A 22,747-nucleotide genomic window follows, 5' to 3' on the forward strand; every position below is an offset into this window, starting at 1 on the left:
CACTCAAGTTTTATGGTCATTTATCTCAATTTTTACCACAGTTTTAATAGATTTGGAAAATTCAAGAGTTTTACATTAACGAATTTGTGTTTAATATGCATACCAAGTTTGGAAGTAATAGGATATTTATTTTGGATGTTACATGTACCTAAGTACAGAAATTTGTGTTTTGCAGAAAATGGCTGTTAAAGTTTCTGCTTGTATTTGGCATTCTGTTAGTATTGCCCAGCACCATTAGCAGGTTCGTTTTCATCTTCTACATCAGTTTTCTTCCTTTTCACATTCCTATGATGCACTCTTCTTGATTCTGTCACCTCCAAAAATGATTTATCGGCTTTCATTACACACTCTCTGTCTATAGCATACAAAGCTTTCATGCAAGTTCACTCCAGGCTTAATTCCTATTTTCTCTACAACATATTTCCTGCTTTACAAACCATCATTAAAACATGAAACTGCAACATTAACAGAAATAGCAAGTGCATTTTTTCCTGCAAAAATGGTTTTTACAATCTTTCCCGTACACATAGGTTAAAACTTTCATTTGGGTGTTGGGTACCGCCATGAGGACATTTCTTCAATAAGTTTTCATTTGCAAGGTCGCTGAATATAGGTTTGATGGCTCCCATTACAGCAGTTGGTAGAGAATTCCTGTGATGATATTCTTCACCATCAGCAAGTAACCTATGGTAGCCACACCATGATTCACTCCCTTTTCGGCACAAGTTGCGGAGAGGGTTATTGTCTGTGGACATTTGTGGAAGTATAAGGCCCAAACTGGTTGCTTCATATAGGCATTGTGTGCGCGAATGTGCCATGAACGAACAAAAAACAACACAGCCAAATGAAAATCGTTTCGAAATTCACACCACACTGCAAGCCCGTCAAAACACAGAACAACCAAAATCAGCGATCAAAACAATGCGCGTTGATGGCAGCTGAGAAAGTATCGATATCAATAGCCCCTTGTTTCACGTATGACAATCTCTGGCACAAATATAAATATTCGAATTCTACAGAGCTATAAACACTTACGTATGACAGGAGGATGTTGTGCAAAGGGCTGCATCTTGGTACACTTAAGGCCAAATGACGTGCCTTATATTCTCTCAAATAAATATGTTTTATACATCAAACTATTCAGGAAGATGTGCGCTACAAAAAAAGGCATATTTTTGAGAACTCAATTTTTTTTTTATTTTTGACATCCAACCCCCGTTTCCCCCTCCCCCTTTAACAGGCTTAATGCTTCTCCATTAAGTACAGAGCGTTATTTTAGGGTGAATGCCTTTATCCTTAATTCTTGACACAATGAACACTGATCTACAAAATATATTATCGAAAGATGTTCTCATAATCTCTACAACTCGTTTCTACCAATTATCTGCTCGTTTGCAACAAGGTCCATCGAGTCAGTCATTAGGGATGCATGAAATTCTGGCTACAAAGTAATTAAAGAGGATGCAACTGACTGCATTTCTAATCTGAAGGCAAAGATCAAGCTTTGGGTGTCAAAATGGAAAAGAGAAGGTGCAAACAAAACGGTGTTGCCAGGCTATACAATTGTGTGTTTTCAGTTTTGCATCCCAGAAATTTTCCCTTCAATTAGATCTTTAAAGTTGATACTTTCTTCTCTTCCTGAGTCAACATCAACAGCCGGAAACACTTTCTTGACTCTGAAACTCACTAAGATTTGAAAAGCTGTTGTGTGCAAAATCTTTTAAAAAGACTTGATTTGTTGTCTGTCATAGAGACAACATTACAAACAAAGAAAAAACTGTAGATAGTTTGACTGAGAAGGGCAGAAAGAACAATAAAGATATGTTTTCCTAAGTACGGACAAGATAATGCCATTTGTTCTTTTGTGATGTAAAAAGATAGAATAGACTGTAGACTAATTAGAATTCACACACTTAGATTAGGTGCACCACTTACAATTTTATATAAAATCTGAAAAAGTCCAAATCTAATGCTAATATGCATGAAGCACATCTAATATACATATACTGTGTGAGAAGAGAACTAAAATGCAAAATATAAATGAGATATTTTTTTATAAAAGGGTCTTCTATGCTATATCTCAACAACACAGTGTATTAAAAAAGCACAATATTACATTCAGGCTTGGGTTTATGAATCTCCAACTAAGTTTTGGGTAACTGTAATGGTGTAATTTCATTCTCAATATTTGAATTGTGCTTATTTTGGGGTATTAAGCTCAAATAGATTGTTTTGCTAACATAATTAATATGAATATTGCATTCTTAATCCTGTTATGTTTGTTTCAAATAAGTAAATTGTATTGAAAATAAAAATAAGAAAAAATTTGAATATCTATTGAAGACATTAGAAATATTATTTTAAAAATATGCAATAAGCATATTTATGAACTATAAGGGCAGAAAATGTGTCAACAAATTAAAAACTACAGTTTTAAAAGTATTTTATTCTATTTTCACTTTATTTATTTATAACTTGCTTAGCAGCTCTGCATTGATGAAGGGCTTACAGATTTTAACAGTTATATAGACGAAGTTATTTAGAAAAAAGCTGAATGCTACACATTCCCAGAAATTCTAAAATTTTGTCTAAAATGAAGCATATTTTTTACCTCTCCGATATTTTTAATTTTGAAAATAGCTTAAGGTAGTAGTTTTTGATGGTGTTTTGTCCCCTAACTTTCAAGGGGGGACCAACCCCTGAATGGGGGTCTGCGTTGCTTCACGTCCGTAGGTATAACCTTTAAATACCCTACACGTGACCCCTGGGTGGTGCTAAGAAAGCAACAACGATAAGATGAGACCGAACTGTCTGAAAAGACCTCTCGGTCAAAGAATGACGAAGGACACGTGCGATCCTATCCAGGACCCACAAGCTCGTAGAATTGGACCATCTCTGCGCATCTGTCAACTGAATATCGAAGGGATAAGTCGAGCAAAATGTGAGTATCTTTCCAGGCTCACACAGAAATATGCAGTTGATATCATCGCACTTCAAGAAACGCACACAGCTGATGAATCACAGCTGCAGAGTAGGGGGAAAATACCGGGCTTTAAACTGATAGCCTCTAATCACCATCAAAATTATGGCCTTGCAACTTACGTCAAGAATCACATAACAAACTACCAGCCGCTGTCAGAAAATTCTGAAAATGACATTTTTACAACTGCTGTTAAAATTGAAAACCTAACGATAGTTAACGTGTACAAACCCCCAGGGACTAACTGGCCTAATCCCGTTCTACCGTCTCTGCAACACCCAACTATATACCTCGGTGATTTCAACAGTCATCATCACCTGTGGGGATATATGGAGAATGACCTCAACGGTGAAGCGCTTGAGGACTGGATGGAAACTGAAAACCTGAATTTAATTTACGATGCTAAAGATCTGCCTACCTTCCACTCAGCTCGCTGGTCCCAAGGCTATACCCCAGATCTGTGCTTCACAACTCAGTCTCATAATTCCCTAAATCAAGTACGACGAACTGTGCTCAAGGAATTCCCACATAGTCAACACAGACCTGTTATATTGGAGGTGGGGATGTCTATACCTGTTGTACGATCACATCCTAAACCGAGGTGGAACTTCAAGAAAGCCAACTGGACTGAATTTGCAAAGCAAACAGATTCCAATATCAGATGGATCAAACCAACGTACAACAACTACAGCAGATTTGTTGGGGTTATCAAAGGTGCAGCCAGACGATGTATTCCTAGAGGGTACCGTAAAGAGTATATCCCTGGTTGGAGTTCCGAGAGTGAGGAGTTACTAAAAGAATATGAAGACCATCCTAACTCTGACAATGCAACAAGCCTCCTCCAGTCCCTGGATGATAATCGAAGAAAGATCTGGCATGAAACTGTGGGGTCCCTAGATTACACCCATTCTAGCAGAAAAGCCTGGTCTATCATCAGGAAATTAAACTCTTCAAACCCTACAACAAAAAGATCAAAAAATGCCATCAATTTGAATGACTATGCTAAACACCTTGTGACAGTTACAAAGAATATAAAGGACAAGCAAGCCAAAAGGGATATCAAACTACAGTTGAACACCAAGAAAAGAGCAGCCCTACAGTCTTCTGAATTCTCTACTCCATTTCAAGAAGAGGAAACTAAAGCTGCAATCAAAAGTATGAAACTTGGAAAAGCAGCTGGATATGATGGAATATACCCAGAATTCCTGGCTCACTGTGGACCAGCTACAGTAAAATGGTTGACCAACTTCCTTTCAAACATCCTGCAAACTGGAAACATCCCACATCTGATGAAGAAATCAAAAATATTAGCCATACTGAAACCAAATAAAGATCCCACAAAAGTGGAAAACTATCGTCCAATAGCACTCTTGAGTATCACTTATAAACTCCTTGAGCGTCTGATCTACAACAGAATCTGTGAAACAATCAACCATCATATTCCTATCGAGCAAGCAGGATTTAGACCTGGGAGAAGTTGTAACGATCAGGTACTATCTCTCACTACGCACATTGAAAATGGGTATGAGAAGAAATCAGTAAGTGTGGCTGCCTTTTTGGATCTATCTGCTGCCTATGACACTGTCTGGCGAGAAGGACTCCTTTTAAAATTTGTGAGTGTTATCCCATGTCGTAAACTCACGGCCTTACTCAACAATATGCTAAGCAATAGGTACTTTCAGATCTACTCAGATAATGATAGGAGCAGAATGTTTAAACTAAATGACGGCTTACCTCAAGGGTCTGTTCTGGCTCCCCTCCTTTTCAATTTGTATACACACGACTTACCAGAAACATCTTCAAGGAAATTCATATATGCTGATGATATTTGTCTGGTGACTCAGTGCTCCAACTTTGCTGATGCTGAAACTATTCTATCCACTGATCTGGAAGCCTTAGACAAATATTTCAAGAAATGGTGCCTCCACCTAAATCCTCAGAAAACAGTTATATCTGCATTCCACCTACGTAACAGACAGTCAAATTACAAACCAGAAGTTGTATTCAGAGACCAAGTGTTGCCATACTGTAGTACACCAAAGTACCTGGGATTAACACTAGATAGAACTCTGTCTTTCAAGCAGCATTTATCAAATGTGGCTGCTAAAGTTAAAACTAGAAATAATATTCTTCAGAAGCTTGTTGGTACATCATGGGGAGCCAATACTAACGTCCTGAGATCTACAGCATTAGCTCTGTCATATTCTGTTGCTGAATATTGCTGCCCAACCTGGATCAACAGTGTTCACACTAAGAAGATAGACGTGCAACTCAATCAGGCAATGCGATTAATCACAGGATGTATTCGGAGCACAAACACGCTGTGGCTGCCGGTTCTAAGCAATATCCCACCTCCAGCCCTAAGAAGATCAGAAGCTCTCCTAAAGACGTGGAAAAACATTCAGCAGAACCCCCAGCTCCCCATCCATCAAGATATTGTACAAGGAACACACCAACGCTTGATATCGAGGAAACCACCATGGCGCACAGCACTCGACCTTGAAGGATCTGCTTTCAACATTAACAGTTCATGGAAACTCCAGTGGGATCAGTCTTCAGTAGCCAATAAACATCTAGTCGAGGACCCTTCCAAGCAGACGCAAGGATTTGATCTTCCAAGGCGTCAGTGGAGGATCATTAACCGCATTCGAACTGGACAAGGCAGATGTGGCTATCTACTGCACAAATGGGGATGGGTTGGCTCTGCAAATTGTGACTGTGGTGCCCCCTCACAGACGATTCATCACATTGTTGCTGACTGCCCTCATCGTACTTTCAGAGGAACGTTAATGGACATTCATCGTACATCGGATGAAGCAGTCAAGTGGATTGAAGAACTAGATATAGAGCTGTAAAATTGTACGAACTTGTGATTGTACATTTTAGTCCTGAAAATATTGTATATAAATGTAAATCAATGTACACATCATACGATAAATAAACCCCTGAATCTTTTTCCTCTTCCAGGCAACTGCCTCCACCCATAAAACGTCATTTATCTGAAACTGACCTGTAAGCAGAACAGTGCCCATGTAAATGCTGTCCAACACGCCCCATTTTTTTTAATACTAGCAAAAGGCTTTGCAAGACTTGAAGCATCATCCCAAGAAAAATAAATACTGCTGCTAACAAAGTTGCAGCTACTGCAATAATTCCACATGCCAATTCTCATCAGAGACAAAGAGAAGCTGGTATTAGTTAAAGGAGCGTTGTTTGTATTATTCATAGACATAAGGTATAACAATAGATTCATAATGGGGAAATGTAAAGTATGGAGTCCCCTAGGGCTTGATTCTTGGTCCAGTGATGTTCCTTCTCTACATTAATGACCTACTAATTACAATCAACAACAGTGCAAACACAGTAATACCGCTAATGATACAAGTATTCTGATGGAAGAGCCCAACCCCACAATGAGAGTTACTGCCATCAATTTTACAGCTATTAATTTTAAAGTTTTTTGAAAGTAAGGTTTTAGATGAATCCAGGTCTTGTAGCATAGCAATGATAACAACGAACTTCAATGGTGACATGTTTTTCATTATTTTCTCACATTCTTGTGGCAGAAAAATCCTCTCTGTTCTTCATGTGTTCTTAATATCTGTTGCAGGGCATAAAACTATGTTCTAGTTGAAGAAATTACTGGGTAGTGGTTTCCTATCCACCAACGTTTACATACGTACTGTACTAGAGCCACGTTTTTATTTTGAGCAAAGCAGCTATCTGAGAATATGAATAGATGTCTAATATCTCAAATCAGTAAATTCACCAAGAAACTGCATTACCTCACTTGCATTTTTCATTCCAGTCACTTCATCATTGATACAAAAGTGTGCTGTTTTCTTTTTGCTACAAAGACACAGAAGTTATACACCCAAACCTGATGGCTGCAAAATACATAAGTAGAGATACCATGAGTAGTAGCATGTTCTGTTGGTAGTCAGTACACAGTGTTTCAACAGAAACCACCCTCTGCACTTCTTCAGATTTATTTCTCAGCTCATTGTAAAAACATTCAGATTTTCTAAGATGTAACTCTTTCTCAGTTGCAAGCTTCTCCTTTCCTCCCTCAGATGCAGTACTTTTCATCTGAATTTCTGCTGTGTCACAGGCTCTTCAGGTGTTCATTTGAGTGCTCCCAAATATATAATTAAAGTTCTGTTGAAAGAACCTGCAGCAGAAATCATGAGACAACAGGTTGATGACATTTATCCTCTACCTTCAAAACATGCTAGCCTGATTTATATTTCTCCAAAAATATTTTATACATTTTACTCACATTTAACTCAGGAGACAAATCGTATTTATTACTCTGCTTCCTGCAGTAGTGGGATGAATGTTTTGGAAAACTTTTATTGTAACTGTCTATCTTTTGTCAAATGATTCCTGGAATGGCACTGGGCCTGGTTTCATGTTTGCCTCTCTTGTCCTGTAAAAGTATAATGTTTGCTGTTATGTGACTTGCAATGCACTCTACATGCATTTTGCTGATCCCATATACTAGACTGAATCCTGTCTTGCATAGCTTAAATTTCTTTGGCCCCACCCTAATCTGAACAGAAATAATATATCATGAAACTCTACTACTAAGCAACATATAAACAGACAGAAACTTCAGAAAGTATTGCATACCACACATACCTTATACCTGAAACTGCAAGTTCTAGCTCCTGATGTTAGTGTGTGTCACACAATGCCATGTACAGTTATTAAACCTCTTAAGTGGGAATATTGTTGTTGATGATTTGCTATTTTACAGAATGATGTCAAGATACCACTTTTCATATCATCTCTAAGTACTGATAAGCAGTTTCCCTTGCATCTGCAGTTTTTATCTGGTTTCCTGCTTGGTTCATTTTCCCCAGAAACACCTGTATATTCGTCACCGCTAGAATGTTTCAGTTTCCACACATTCCTTTTCCACTTCATTGGATTCCTAAATCACTTTCAACCACTTTGATGACTCACATTCATATTTTCCAGTGAAGAGTTATTGCCTGTATCACTAATGGGGTTAAATTCGGTACATGAAGATTTGGAAGCTTCACTCACATCATATCGTTCACCATTGCCCTAACAGGTGAAGAAATCAAAATAGTTTGTACGAGAGTTGGCATGTACTAACCCCTACTGAACCTCTTTGGGGCAAGAGAGAGAGATAGATCCAGGAAGTGCTTCTCTCTTGCCCCAAATTCAGGAAGGAATAAATTTTTCATGAGATGTATTACCGTCAGTTTACAGCAGGTCTATTTCTGGAGCCCGTTCCCCTCTCTTGCATCAGATCCTTCAGTTGTTCTTGTTTCTTTCTCTCTTATGATTTTACTGCAGTTCAACATTACATGTAATTAGTTCCCATATGGCTGATACCTGATAGCTTCATACATGTCTCTTCCCTAATGACACCCTATCTTTCCTGCCGGAGATACAGAATTTGAACCATTTTGCAACATTTCCTGTTACACCATAATATTATAGTTTGCTTAATAGGATACTGTGATTTACATAGTGAAATTCCTTTGATAGATCACAAAATAAATGAGTAGCCTGTAATTTATAGTCTAATGACTTAAGTAAATCCTTATTGTATGTGTAAAATAGCCTTCTCAGTACCTTAAAACTGAACTGTGATTTTAACAATATATTATTTGCTGTCATATGGTTAAGAAGCCAGTTGTACAAGGTGCTATCCAAAATTTTGAGGACTGGTGCTGCCATCTGTTGAAAACCTTACCTTTGGACTAATGGTCGCCATCACCCTCGAAGTAGTTCCCATCTGCACGTACACCACTGGTCAAACGTTTTCTGGAAGTCTTCTTCTTTGAGGGTGTTTATCACTGCCAGCAATGCTTCTTGAATCCTCTATAGAGTGTTGAACTGACAGCCTTTCAACTTGAGTTTCAGTTTTGGGAATAGCGCGAAGTCGCAAGGTGCCAAATCTAACAAGTACGGTGGGTGAGGTACAACCACCATGTTGTTTTTTGTCAAAAAGGTCCTGGCTGGTGAGTAAGGACGTGTGACAGGGTGCGTTGTCGTGATGCAGCAGCCAGTTCCCTTGATGCCAAAGTTCGGGCTGTCGTCTCCGCACCTTTTAACGGAGCCATCGCAAAACGTCACAGTAGTATGTGGAATTCACTGTTTGGTTGGGTGGGATGAATTCTTGTGCACAATTCCCTTGGTATCAAAGAAAACGATGATCATACTCTTCACTTTGCTCTTCACCTGTCTCACTATTTTGGGTTTTGGACAGCCCTGGCTCTTCCACTGGGACGATTGTCGCTTTGTCTCTGGGTCATAACCGTAAATCCAGCTGTCGTCACTGATGATAACCCATGACAAGAAGGTTGGATCATCAGATGCGGTCTGACAAAGGTCCATGCACACTTCAACATGCAGTGTTCTGTTCGTGGATCCATCATAAAATCGCCACACGCCAAACACAGAGTATTATGGAAATCACTGTGGACATGCAACACGTCCTCCCAGCTGAATGCCACTATGCACACTGACTCATCTGATATGCAGCTCTCGCCACCTAGCGGTGCAAAGATCTAATACTCCTACTTTCCAGATGGCAGCACCAGTCCCAAAAATTTTGCAATCCACCTCGTATATGAACTTTTCAAAAAATTTCAGTAATGTTGGAAAAAGTGAAATTGGATGGAAACTTGGTGGTATGCCTGTACCTCCTTTCTTAATCAAAGGCTTAACTTCAACATATTTGAGCCATTCATAAAATTTTCCACTTATAGAAATCTGGTTACAGAGATAGATTAATATGTTACTAAACTCAAAAGCACACTTTTTAATTAACTTTGTTGATATTTTATTATAACCACTAGAATTTGTTAATTTTAAAAATTTAATGATGAACATTACTTCTACTGCTGTAGTGAGAATCATATTCATACTGGTAAAGTTTTTGGTAATGACTGGTCTGATGTACTCTATGGCAGCATCTACTGAACGTGACAAGCCCATCTTTTCAGTAACAGTTATGAAATGCTCATTAAAAACTTTTGTATCACTGTACACATTTGTTATCAATGTATTATTTACTCTTAATGCCATATACCTCTCTTCAAGTCTGCTTCTACCAGTCTGCTCCTTCACTATATCTCATATTGTCATTATTTTGTTATCTAGTGTGATTTTCTTTTTCTCATAGTGCATTTACTTTGATGTACATATTATTATCTTTAACATTTTGCAGTATGCCTTGTGATGTAGCACAGCATCAGCATCAGAGCTTGTTCTTACTGACATACAGTTTCCTTTTTGTTTTACAAGATACGTTTATTCCTTTACTAATCCCTGGCTTCATTGTAGACTTTGATCTAATGTTGGTTAGTGCAGCTATTTTGATGCAATAAAGATAGTTGGCATTTCATACTGACTGACTTAAAACTGGTTGTTGTTGTTGTTGTTGTGGTCTTCAGTCCTGAGACTGGTTTGATGCAGCTCTCCATGCTACTCTATCCTGTGCAAGCTTCTTCATCTCCCAGTACCTACTGCAACCTACATCCTTCTGAATCTGCTTAGTGTATTGATCTCTTGGTCTCCCCCTACGATTTTTACCCTCCATGCTGCCCTCCAATACTAAATTGGTGATCCCTTGATGCCTCAGAACATGTCCTACCAACCGGTCCCTTCTTCTGGTCAAGTTGTGCCACAAACTCCTCTTCTCCCCAATCCTATTCAGTACCTCCTCATTAGTTATGTGATCTACCCATCTAATCTTCAGCATTCTTCTGTAGCACCACATTTCGAAAGCTTCTATTCTCTTCTTGTCCAAACTATTTATCGTCCATGTTTCACTTCCATACATGGCTACACTCCATACAAATACTTTCAGAAAAGACTTCCTGACACTTAAATCTATACTCGATGTTAACAAATTTCTCTTCTTCAGAAACGCTTTCCTTGCCATTGCCAGTCTACATTTTATATCCTCTCTATTTCGACCATCATCAGTTATTTTGCTCCCCAAATATCAAAACTCCTTTACTACTTTAAGTGTCTCATTTCCTAATCTAATTCCCTCAGCATCACCCGACTTAATTCGACTACATTCCATTATCCTCGTTTTGCTTTTGTTGATGTTCATCTTATATCCTCCCTTCAAGACACCATCCATTCCGATCAACTGCTCTTCCAAGTCCTTTGCTGTCTCTGACAGAATTACAATGTCATCGGCGAACCTCAAAGTTTTTATTTCTTCTCCATGGATTTTAATACCTACTCCGAATTTTTCTTTTGTTTCCTTTACTGCTTGCTCAATATACAGATTGAATAACATCGGGGAGAGGCTACAACCCTGTCTTACTCCCTTCCCAACCACTGCTTCCCTTTCATGTCCCTCGAATCTTATAACTGCCATCTGGTTTCTGTACAAATTGTAAATAGCCTTTCGCTCCCTGTATTTTACCCCTGCCACCTTCAGAATTTGAAAGAGATTATTCCAGTCAACATTGTCAAAGGCTTTCTCTAAGTCTACAAATGCTAGAAACGTAGGTTTGCCTTTCCTTAATCTTTCTTCTAAGATAAGTCGTAAGGTCAGTATTGCCTCACGTGTTCCAGTATTTCTACGGAATCCAAACTGATCTTCCCCGAGGTCGGCTTCTACTAGTTTTTCCATTCGTCTGTAAAGAATTCGTGTTAGTATTTTGCAGCTGTGGCTTATTAAACTGATTGTTCGGTAATTCTCACATCTGTCAACACCTGCTTTCTTTGGGATTGGAATTATTATATTCTTCTTGAAGTCTGAGGGTATTTCGCCTGTTTCATACATCTTGCTCACCAGATGGTAGAGTTTTGTCAGGACTGGCTCTCCCAAGGCCGTCAGTAGTTCCAATGGAATGTTGTCTACTCCGGGGGCCTTGTTCCGACTCAGGTCTTTCAGTGCTCTGTCAAACTCTTCACGCAGTATCGTATCTCCCATTTCATCTTCATATACATCCTCTTCCATTTCCATAATACTGTCCTCAAGTACATCGCCCTTGTATAGACCCTCTATATACTCCTTCCACCTTTCTGCTTTCCCTTCTTTGCTTAGAACTGGGTTTCCATCTGAGCTCTTGATGTTCATACAAGTGGTTCTCTTATCTCCAAAGGTCTCTTTAATTTTCCTGTAGGCAGTATCTATCTTACCCCTAGTGAGATAAGCCTCTACATCCTTACATTTGTCCTCTAGCCATCCCTGCTTAGCCATTTTGCACTTCCTGTCGATCTCATTTTTGAGACGTTTGTATTCCTTTTTGCCTGCTTCATTTACTGCATTTTTATATTTTCTCCTTTCATCAATTAAATTCAGTATTTCTTCTGTTACCCAAGGATTTCTACTAGCCCTCGTCTTTTTACCTACTTGATCCTCTGCTGCCTTCACTACTTCATCCCTCAAAGCTACCCATTCTCCTTCTACTGTATTTATTTCCCCCATTCCTGTCAATTGTTCCCTTATGCTCTCCCTGAAACTCTGTACAACCTCTGGTTCTTTCAGTTTATCCAGGTCCCATCTCCTTAAATTCCCACTTTTTTTGCAGTTTCTTCAGTTTTAATCTACAGGTCATAACCAATAGATTGTGGTCAGAGTCCACATCTGCCCCTGGAAATGTCTTACAATTTAAAACCTGGTTCCTAAATCTCTGTCTTACCATTATATAATCTATCTGATACCTTTTAGTATCTCCAGGGTTCTTCCATGTATACAACCTTCTATCATGATTCTTAAACCAAGTGTTAGCTATGATTAAGTTGTGCTCTGTGCAAAATTCTACCAGGCAGCTTCCTCTTTCATTTCTTAGCCCCAATCTATATTCACCTACTATGTTTCCTTCTCTCCCTTTTCCTACACTCGAATTCCAGTCACCCATGACTATTAAATTTTCGTCTCCCTTCACTATCTGAATAATTTCTTTTATTTCATCATACATTTCTTCAATTTCTTCGTCATCTGCAGAGCTAGTTGGCATATAAACTTGTACTACTGTAGTAGGTGTGGGCTTCGTATCTATCTTGGCCACAATAATGCGTTCACTTAGCTGTTTGCAGTAGCTTACCCACGTTCCTATTTTCCTATTCATTATTAAACCTACTCCTGCATTACCCCTATTTGACTTTGTGTTTATAACCCTGTAGTCACCTGACCAGAAGTCTTGTTCCTCCTGCCACCGAACTTCACTAATTCCCACTATATCTAACTTTAACCTATCCATTTCCCTTTTCAAATTTTCTAACCTACCTACCCGATTAAGGGACCTGACATTCCACGCTCCGATCCGTAGAACGCCAGTTTTCTTTCTCCTGATAACGACATCCTCTTGGGTAGTCCCCGCCCGGAGATCCGAATGGGGGACTATTTTACCTCCGGAATATTTTACCCAAGAGGACGCCATCATCATTTAATCATACAGTAAAGCTGCATGCCCTCGGGAAAAATTACAGCCGTAGTTTCCCCTTGCTTTCAGCCGTTCGCAGCACCAGCACAGCAAGGCCGTTTTGGTTATTGTTACAAGGCCAGATCAGTCAATCATCCAGACTGTTGCCCTTGCAACTACTGAAAAGGCTGCTGCCCCTCTTCAGGAACCACACGTTTGTCTGGCCTCTCAACAGATACCCCTCCGTTGTGGTTGTACCTACGGTACGGCTATCTGTATCGCTGAGGCACGCAAGCCTCCCCACCAACGGCAAGGTCCATGGTTCATGGGGGGAGTTAAAACTGGATGGAATTTAAATTTCTGCTGATTGCTGAACATTTATAGCCAACAGCTGTTTGTCTTAAGGCACTATGCTAAATTGTGTTGTTTGGTTTGTTTCTTAAACTGAAATGTTTCAATCATAAGCTTTCTTAAAACTTGGTTTCTTCCTGTTCTTCCTACCTTAAAAAAGATGTTGTTCTGAACACTGTAACCACTGATATTTTATCGCTCATGACAGTGCATTCTCTTCTTAGATTTTGTGGTATCAGCTCAGCCAGCTTACCATTAGCTTTCCTGTTAAGGTGAAAGCCATGCCTAATATAATCCCATCTACTGAGAGAAGTAACAGAAACTATGTCAACATGTGACCCTGCACCCCACATAAGTAGTCATTCCAACTCCAAATTAACTCTCCTGACAGAAGTGTTCAAATGACATCAGTCATGGCATCTGAGAGCAGATATAACCTCATCAATGGTATGTCTCGATGCTGATGTAATCTTTGCCAGGCCACACTCTATATTGTAGCTAGGATCTCTGCCAATGCTATTACCTGGCCTATCCACCTCATTGTTAAAACCAACTCATTGCTACCTTTGGAGTATTTTTTACCTCAGAGAATGAGATTTGGCACAAGATGTTGTGCCTAACATTTTGTCCAACACTTTTTTTTCAGTTTAGATGCAGTAGCTGTAGCAGTTTCAACATGAGTGTAGCTAAATATTTTATTTTGGTATATTTTAAATATTTTTATTAATAAGTGTTTAACATTGAGAGATGTAATTTCATAAAATGTTTCTAAAATATGAGCCAAGGGGCAAAAATGACCTACAAAAACAAATTTCACTAAAAATGGTCAAAATGATCTCCCAAACCAAAGAAGTGCATTTAAAATTATAAAAACATAAAAATGCAAAAATAATTCTCAATTAATGGGACATATTTGAAAATGTGGTACCCTGAATGGAGAATGTTGGAACATTGCATGATATCACTCAATAAAAAATGACATATCACCAACATCTGGGCCCTACTTATAACGTATCAATAGAAATAATGTTTTATCAGTCACAATAATGAACTCAGTAACTGAGTGCTCTAATGTCCTAATGTCTCCTGACAGAAGTGTTCAAATGACATCAGTCATGGCATCTGAGAGCAGTCATGCCATCACCGAGGTGATGTGAGCACAGTGAGCAGATGGAGGAGCAAGTTGGCCACCTCTGGGTAAGGAATGGTGCAATGAGAAGATTTCCCACAGTGCTGCCTGTACACTTGGTTTCCACCTCATACTGATCACTTGCTGCAGTAAAAGTGATGTAAAGAATTAACAGAATTTCGTGATAACATTTTTGTAGAGTCATAACACACAGCTCATTGACAGACATTCAGCTAGTCATTGTGTAATGGCTAGTGCAGTGCCATATGAAGGCAGATTGCCTAGGTTGGCAAAGTTGAAAACAACTCAGAGCTGTATGAATTCTGTCAGTGAGTTCTGAGCAAGATTTACACTGGGATAGAAAAAGTGGGACAAGCTACATAATCTGTAAAAGTATTAGTGATCTCAGCTCTTAGAAGTTTGTGAGGAGAGGGAAAGGGGCACATACATTCTCACAATGAGAGCAGTGGTGTGGGGGAAAGCAATTTTGGCCATTTTGTAGGCTTTTCATAACGTATGCTTCATGCCAGTCACCTGCTATGGTAAAAAAATCACTCAGAAGTAACAAGTTTTCATGAAATCACATTATACAGATGCTCATGTTGAAGTGTGGTAGGCCATTACATGTAGTAATGAATATGACATTAAATTTAGCATACTGAACACTTACAAATACTGATAGATGGCAAAAAGTGGTGCCAGAGAGAAGCAACACAATGTCTGTCACCTTTTACAGACATCTACTGAGTGGAACTAATGTGGTTCGACTCACTAAAACTTTTACACACAAATGAATAAATAATGATTTTATTTTTACTAGTTCTATTTTGCAATTTTTTTGGAGTCAAAGTTTCTTGGTGAACCAAAACTCCTTTGTATCTGAATGTCAACATGCTAACCAATTAGCTATCAATGCAGACAAATTAATAAACAATGACTATTCAATAATATATAGGGTGTTCAGCTTTTCTTTATGCATGAACCTCTTAGTAATGCTCAAAACTTGTCGATAGAATTCAGAAGTTTTTGTAACACCAGCCATTATTGCCACTCAATATGACCTAACTCTGTGTCATGAACTGCATATTGTTTGACCTCAAGCTGTGACCTTAATTTCATTTCATATCACATTCACTACTACAAATGAGTATAACATGAGAACATGAACATCACTGTCATGCATTCATGAAACCTGGTTGCTTCTGTGCATAATTTCCATCACAGCAAGTGCTCATACAGTTGTATGAGCTGCAAATGTTGTCAGCACTGAGGGAAAGCTTCCCCTGCAACATTTTTCTCCCTGCAGTGGCAATTGTGTTTAGCCCTTTGTTCCATAGCTTCAAGAAAATGTAAACAACTATACTGTCAATCTGGAATGGTGACTGCATGGCAAGGAACAGTGTGGGGAGACATTGCTGTGCAGTACTAGTAGTTTCATATGTCTTACCAATAATTTGCTATAGTAGAAATGATGTGTAAATGTAACAATATTTTGTGAAGGCACACTATAGTCTCATGGTCACTCACCATCATTCACAGTATAATGAATCAGCACAGTAGTAATGATACAGTGCTATGCACTGTTAGTTTGCATATGGTGTCAGTGTTCTAACAGTGATGACTTCTGACATATATCAACAACTACCAGTCAGAGGGAGGGGCCAAATTGTAGCTGCCAGACCCTAAAAACTGAGTTATCCTCATCATTGGCTCAATTTCAGCACAATTAAATTCAAAGAGAGTTCAGATATCAGCTGAATGACTTCTGTTTCCTGTATTATCACTGTACACTGCAAAGATATCATACTTTTTATCTATCAGGCTATAACTGTAAATTATATACAGTAAAGCACTCAAGAAAATAAAATTATACAAAATAATAAATTAATAAACAGTAATTATTCCACAATCACATAATAGATTTATCCTTACCATTTTCCACTTCTGCAGCTTGAACATCAGGTTACTTACATGAGGTAAAACCAAATTGTAGACTGAATAAACTTGTGTGACCTTGTTTCCCTTTCTTCTCTTTCTTCTTTTCTCTTCATTGCCCCAGACTTTTGTTTAGATTCCATAATGCTAATATCATTTCAATCAAGTGCACACTTTATCACACCACACTCATGACTGTCAGAAGTTTGTAAAAGAAATCACTGTCAGCTTTACATACTAAAAGGCCTCAAGATGAGGTGGAGGTGCAGTCACCTCTCAATATTGCTGTATAGGAAACCATAGACCTCACAGTGTTACTAATCTCTGGTAATGTCCACATTCTGGGTGCAACTGATAGGTATCAGGTGGGCACAAGGAGGGTGATATTTTCAGGAATAGCAAGAGGAGACTTCGGCATTGGCAGTTGCTATCTGCTCGTGATGTGAAGAGAACAGAGAAATAGGGAAGAGGGAAAACCTACTGTTTTTTTAATTCTTATTAACTAGTTTTCCAGTGTTTATTGCTCTGAGCTATAATCACTTCATTAAAAAAAAACTGATAAATGATAACCAAGGAGAGAAAACAGGCCAAAATTCAACTTACTATATTGGTGGTGCTAAAATTTGTAGTTTCTAAATAAAATATTTTTATTGGTTAAAATTTTCGTTTGTTTCACATACTGGTTTATTACAAACAAAATAAAACAAGCATTCCTCATTTAAAACAACTTTGAGCAACAGTCCAGTCACATGAAACTAAAAGTGACACAGCACTGCCGAGCTAATAATGTAGCTATCGTCATGTGGCATCCATGTACTTAGACTAGCCTATTAGACAGCACACTCAGTGCATGTATTCTTTTATTTGTTCATAGAATGGCCCACATAAAAGTGAACTGCCACATGCCCCTTATGTTGGTGGTGGTATAACTATAATATTGCTGATTTGGCACCACTGACTTCTATTATGAACTGATGACTGATGAAAGTTGCCATCTTTGAACTTGTACTAAAACAAAATATGGTACAAAATTTATTTTAGAAAAGCAGTCTGATTTTTTCAAACTGAGCACCACAGGGTATTTGAACCCTTGGGAGACTTGGAGGCCCCCACTCTCTCATGAATCTTGAGCTCCAGGGATTTCACCCTCCTTCCCAGTTGCCCCCCCCCCCCTCACCTCCCATAAGTGCTGGTCAAGTCAGTTTGTGGGTACAGTCAGTTTTCTCTGAAAGGGCACCATTAACACACTGGAATGTTACATATCAGTCACCAAGTCCATCCACATGGGAAGACCTCAGGGAAGTAACTGAAATTTATCCTGAATTAAATGTAGCCTCTACTTTTTAGAATTCCTTCTTATTTTCAAGACTTAATTTCCATGCTACTTTCTTCTCTGAAAGGTAGCTGTTAAATTTGGGAATTGATACATATCCATACAGATTATAAAAATAGAAATGGATGTACGTGTATATGTATGTATGTATATATGAATGTTCCATGTCTCCTAAACTACTGAATAGTTGTCAACCAGTCTTGGTACACATATCACTTACTGTCTGGAAGTCATCGCTGTGGGGGTAATAACCACCTAACTATGAAACAGGTGGGAGTGGGATGGGAGTAAAAAATGAGTGAATCCCACAAAATATAAATACCCATGCTTTAGTTACCCAGTATTTGACAATGAGAGCACTTAGAGACTAATAACAAACTTGAAATGTAATTTAAAACCTTTATAAAACTTTTTCTTGCTGATGACCTCCACAAAATGGTGAAAAAAAAAAAGATTTTATCCCTTTTACATTTTCACTGTTCATGCAGTGAAACTGCTGCATGAGGCATGACATTTTAATTTATTACTTCTTTACTATTAATTGTATCCATGACACATTTTGCAGACTGTATTCACATATACCAGGATATACAATGTCATAAACACTGAGATGCATCCAAAACTGCTGCATCATGTAAGTTGTTTAAAGTTATCTCTTAGTTACTACTAACACTATTCGCAACACTCCACAGGCAGTATCCACATCTGTTGCTGAATGTAACTACAAAAATATATCATTGTACAACACATAGTTCAGGAGATATGATGTCAAATGCACATATTAGTTACAATCTGGAAAGAAATATCGCAAGGGGAAGAACCACCAGCCTTTTCATGGGGAGAGCGTGATGACATGGAGAGAGAAGAGGGAAGGAGGAGATGGACAGACAGCGAGGGGGAAGGAGGATATGGGTACAGATAGAGGGGAGGAGAGAGGGAGGGTAGGAAATGGACAGAGAGAGGGGAGAGGTGGAGACAGGGAGATGGACAGAGAAAGGAACAGACTTAAGGATAAGGAGGAAATGGACAGAGAAAGGGAACAAGAGGAGACAGAGAAAAAGGGAGGAGGAGGAGGAGATGGAATTAGGGACTGGAATAAATACATAACACAGGAAATGCTGGGAACTCAGCTAGTATAAATATAAACATTTTCCAGGAGGTCATGATCTCTATGCCCCAGCACCTGTCACTTAGAACGTTAATTGAAGAAAGATATGAGAATAGTTTTCAGACTGCATAAAAGGTCTATATGAATAAAAACCAAAGACAGCATGTGGGATCATTGTAAAGACAGAATTTTAATTGTACTTTGTGCATACAATTACCAGTCAGTTGTATGTATTAAAAATAACACTGATAATTACTGCACAAACAGCTCTGCCCATGACTGTGGAACAAGCTCTGGACTGAACTTACTTATATGAAGAAAGAATAAACATAACATTCAAAACAGAATTTTCTACCAAGATATAAAACTGTACAATAAACTGCTGAAGGAGATTAAAGAAATTGCTAAAACAAACTTACTTTAAAAGGCAGCTGAAAGGTACCTGTTTAGCAATACATTCTGTACACTGAAGGATTACTTAGATAACACAGAGTAGGATTTGATAAAAGAATGTAACACAATAAATGATAATAACAATAATGAAACACCTATAATTCCACATAACAATGCCAAACTATTTTTTCCCTTCTTTCTTCTTTTCTGGAAAATCTTACTGCCAGAACTATGGAAGGTGTAACACTAACACCTTAACCTTCTTTCTGAGCTCAGTTGCTGACTCAGTTTCTCCCAGTAGCAAACGTGAAGTTGCGGTACACAATATTTCTACCATTTGTATGAGATTTGTCTGGAAAATACATATAAAAGTTGAATAATAAATTTATTTTACAATTATTCTGGTATTACAATATGGTCTCCTTCAAAGTACTCGCCCTGAGACGCGGTACACTTCTGCCAACGCCGTTTCCACTGTTGATAACATTGCTGAAAGTCTTCAGTTGTGGTGATGTTCAGTTGCCATGTCGTTTCCATCTTGATGGCTTCCGAAGCACCATTTTGCATTTCGGGAACATGAAGAAGTCACACGGGGCTAAATCGGGTGAATAAGGCGGGTGGTCTGTCACGGTGATTGAGCTTCGGGCCAAAAACTCGCGCACAACGAGCGACGTGTGAGTGGCCGCATTGTCAATATGAAGGATCCACCTGCGCCCTTTTGCCAACTCCGGTCGAACTCGGACCACGCAAGCTCTGAGACGTGTCAGAACTTCAACGTAAAAATTTCCGTTCACTCTCTGGCTGGGAGGGACAAATTCCTTGTGAACAATGCCCCTAGAATAAAAAAAAAAACAATCAACATTGTCTTCACATTGGACCTTGATTTCCGTGACTTTTTTGTTCTCGGTTCTCCTACTAGTTTCCATTCCTTGCTTTGAGATTTGAACTCCACATCGAATTCGTAAAACCAGGACTCGTCTCCAGTGATGACTCAGTTGAGAAAGTCCTCTCACTCCTCTGCTTCCAACCAATCCTCACAGCACTCAACCCTCTTTGCTTTCTGTTCTGGCGTCAAGAGCTTCGGTACGATTTTCGCACAAAATTTCTTCATTTCAAGTTTTTGTGTCGGGATTTCGTGAACGACTGTTTTGGGGATTCACAGCTTGTCAGCAATCATTCTGACTGTCAATCTACGGTCTTTAAGAACACAAGCCCAAATTCGTTCAACATTTGCATCAGAACTCGATGTCGACGGGCGTCCTGGGCGAGGGTCATCGTTCACTTCTTCTCGGCCATCCCGGAACCTTTTTAACCACTTGTTCATGGTCCGTTCCTTCAGAGAATTGTCTCCGTAAACCTGTTTCAAACACTCAAAAATCTCACAGCCATTGTTGCCTAGCTTTGCAAGAAACTTGATGATGATGCGCTGTTCCTCAATCAGAGAGCTCCATGCCGATGGCAGGTGAAAATGGGTAACTGTCAACAAGCTGCCGCACACTCCCACCTTCACGCAGAGTGCTCTGACTCGAACTGAGCATTGATGGGATTGATTACAGCAGTAGTTCTACCTGGCGGTGACTGCAACTTGTAGCATAAAGACATTATTCAACTTTTATACGTATTTTCCAGACAAACCTCGTACATACGTACTCTGCAAGCCACTATACTGCATGTGGCAGAGGGTACCCTGTATCACTACAAGTCATTTCCTTACATGTTCCATTCACAAATAGAGCAAGCAAAAAAACAACTGTCTGCATGCCTCCATATGAGTCCTAAGTTCTTGTATTTTATCTTCTTGGTCCTTAGATGCAATGTATGTTGGCAGCAGTAGAATCATTCAACAGTCAGCTTCATATGCTGGTTCTCTTAATTTTCTCAACAGTGTTCCTCAAAAAGAACATCACCTTCCCTCCAGGGATTCCCATTTGAGTGCCCAAAGCATCTTCCTACTACTTACATGTTGTTCAAACCTAAAATGGTCCCAACCTCAGCTGATAGTGTATGTAGTGTTATGAAACAATGTGTGTATACTGTGTGCAGTGACTGCGAGTGAGAAATAAATGAACTGTGTAGTATCAAATTTTACATTATTAAATAAAATACTTGTAAAATGTTCCTGTATACTAGGATACACCAAATAAGGCAACACTGTTTTAAAAAGGGTAGCCTTCTTCTTGGGAGGGTGGAGGCTCTTGTTTTCACCTAGCCATCCTGTTCCATGTTTTCCACAGTTTCCCTGTATTATTTCAGGCAAATGCCAAGATGGTTCCCACTAGTAAGGCCACAGTCAACTACCTATCCCATCATTGTCACACTAGACTTGTAAGTGTGCAAATTTCTATATATGTGAATTACCTTATTTTTACTTTCTTGTAATATGGATCTACAGTTTCTGTAAATTTTTTAAATGTTGTCACCTTTCTTTCAACTGTTAGAATTTATTTTATGACTGCAATTTTGGCATTAAGCTATTTTCAAGTGACTACAAAACATAGCACAGCATAATAAGATCAGTTTACAGTGGGATTAACAGTAGGTACAACAAAAGTTTAGTTTCTTGACATTCATATATTGTACTTAAAAGATTTTGACATATTCTTTATTTTTGAAGTTCTTAAATCATAATGCCAAGACACATCCAGTATCTTGTAAAAAAGATCTGTGGACAAATAAAACTAAAACAAAAACTACTACTACTACAAAGATTTTCAAAGATTTGGAGCTATGTGCAGTATCCTATTGGTTTTGGAAGGATGATTACAAGAGATATTACGTATTAATGTTAAGGGTGTGACTTGTCATCTTTCTTTGAGTATAAGTGTAACAACTGTCAATTTTAAGGCTGAAGGGAATCAGCTATTACTAAATAACAAATTAATCAGTGAACATAATAGGTGTGGTGTGACAGCCCTATGCCACACATCAGTTTTAGCAGTTTCATACATTCCTAGTTCACTATGGCTGTCTGCTAAGACAGTGAGTTTCTGTCCTCACATGCCTGCTCCCAGCTCATGTTGTCAGTTCTACTGTGCTACCAGATGCAATTGCTGGCTACTGGGAAAAATAAAATAGCTCCAGTCTCAGTGAGGCTTCTGTCGACATAGCCTCATCCTCAGTCCTGGTCTTCTCTTCACTCATATCT

The sequence above is a fragment of the Schistocerca nitens genome, chromosome 3, assembly GCF_023898315.1.
Source record: "Schistocerca nitens isolate TAMUIC-IGC-003100 chromosome 3, iqSchNite1.1, whole genome shotgun sequence".
Taxonomy (NCBI): Eukaryota; Metazoa; Arthropoda; class Insecta; order Orthoptera; family Acrididae; genus Schistocerca; species Schistocerca nitens.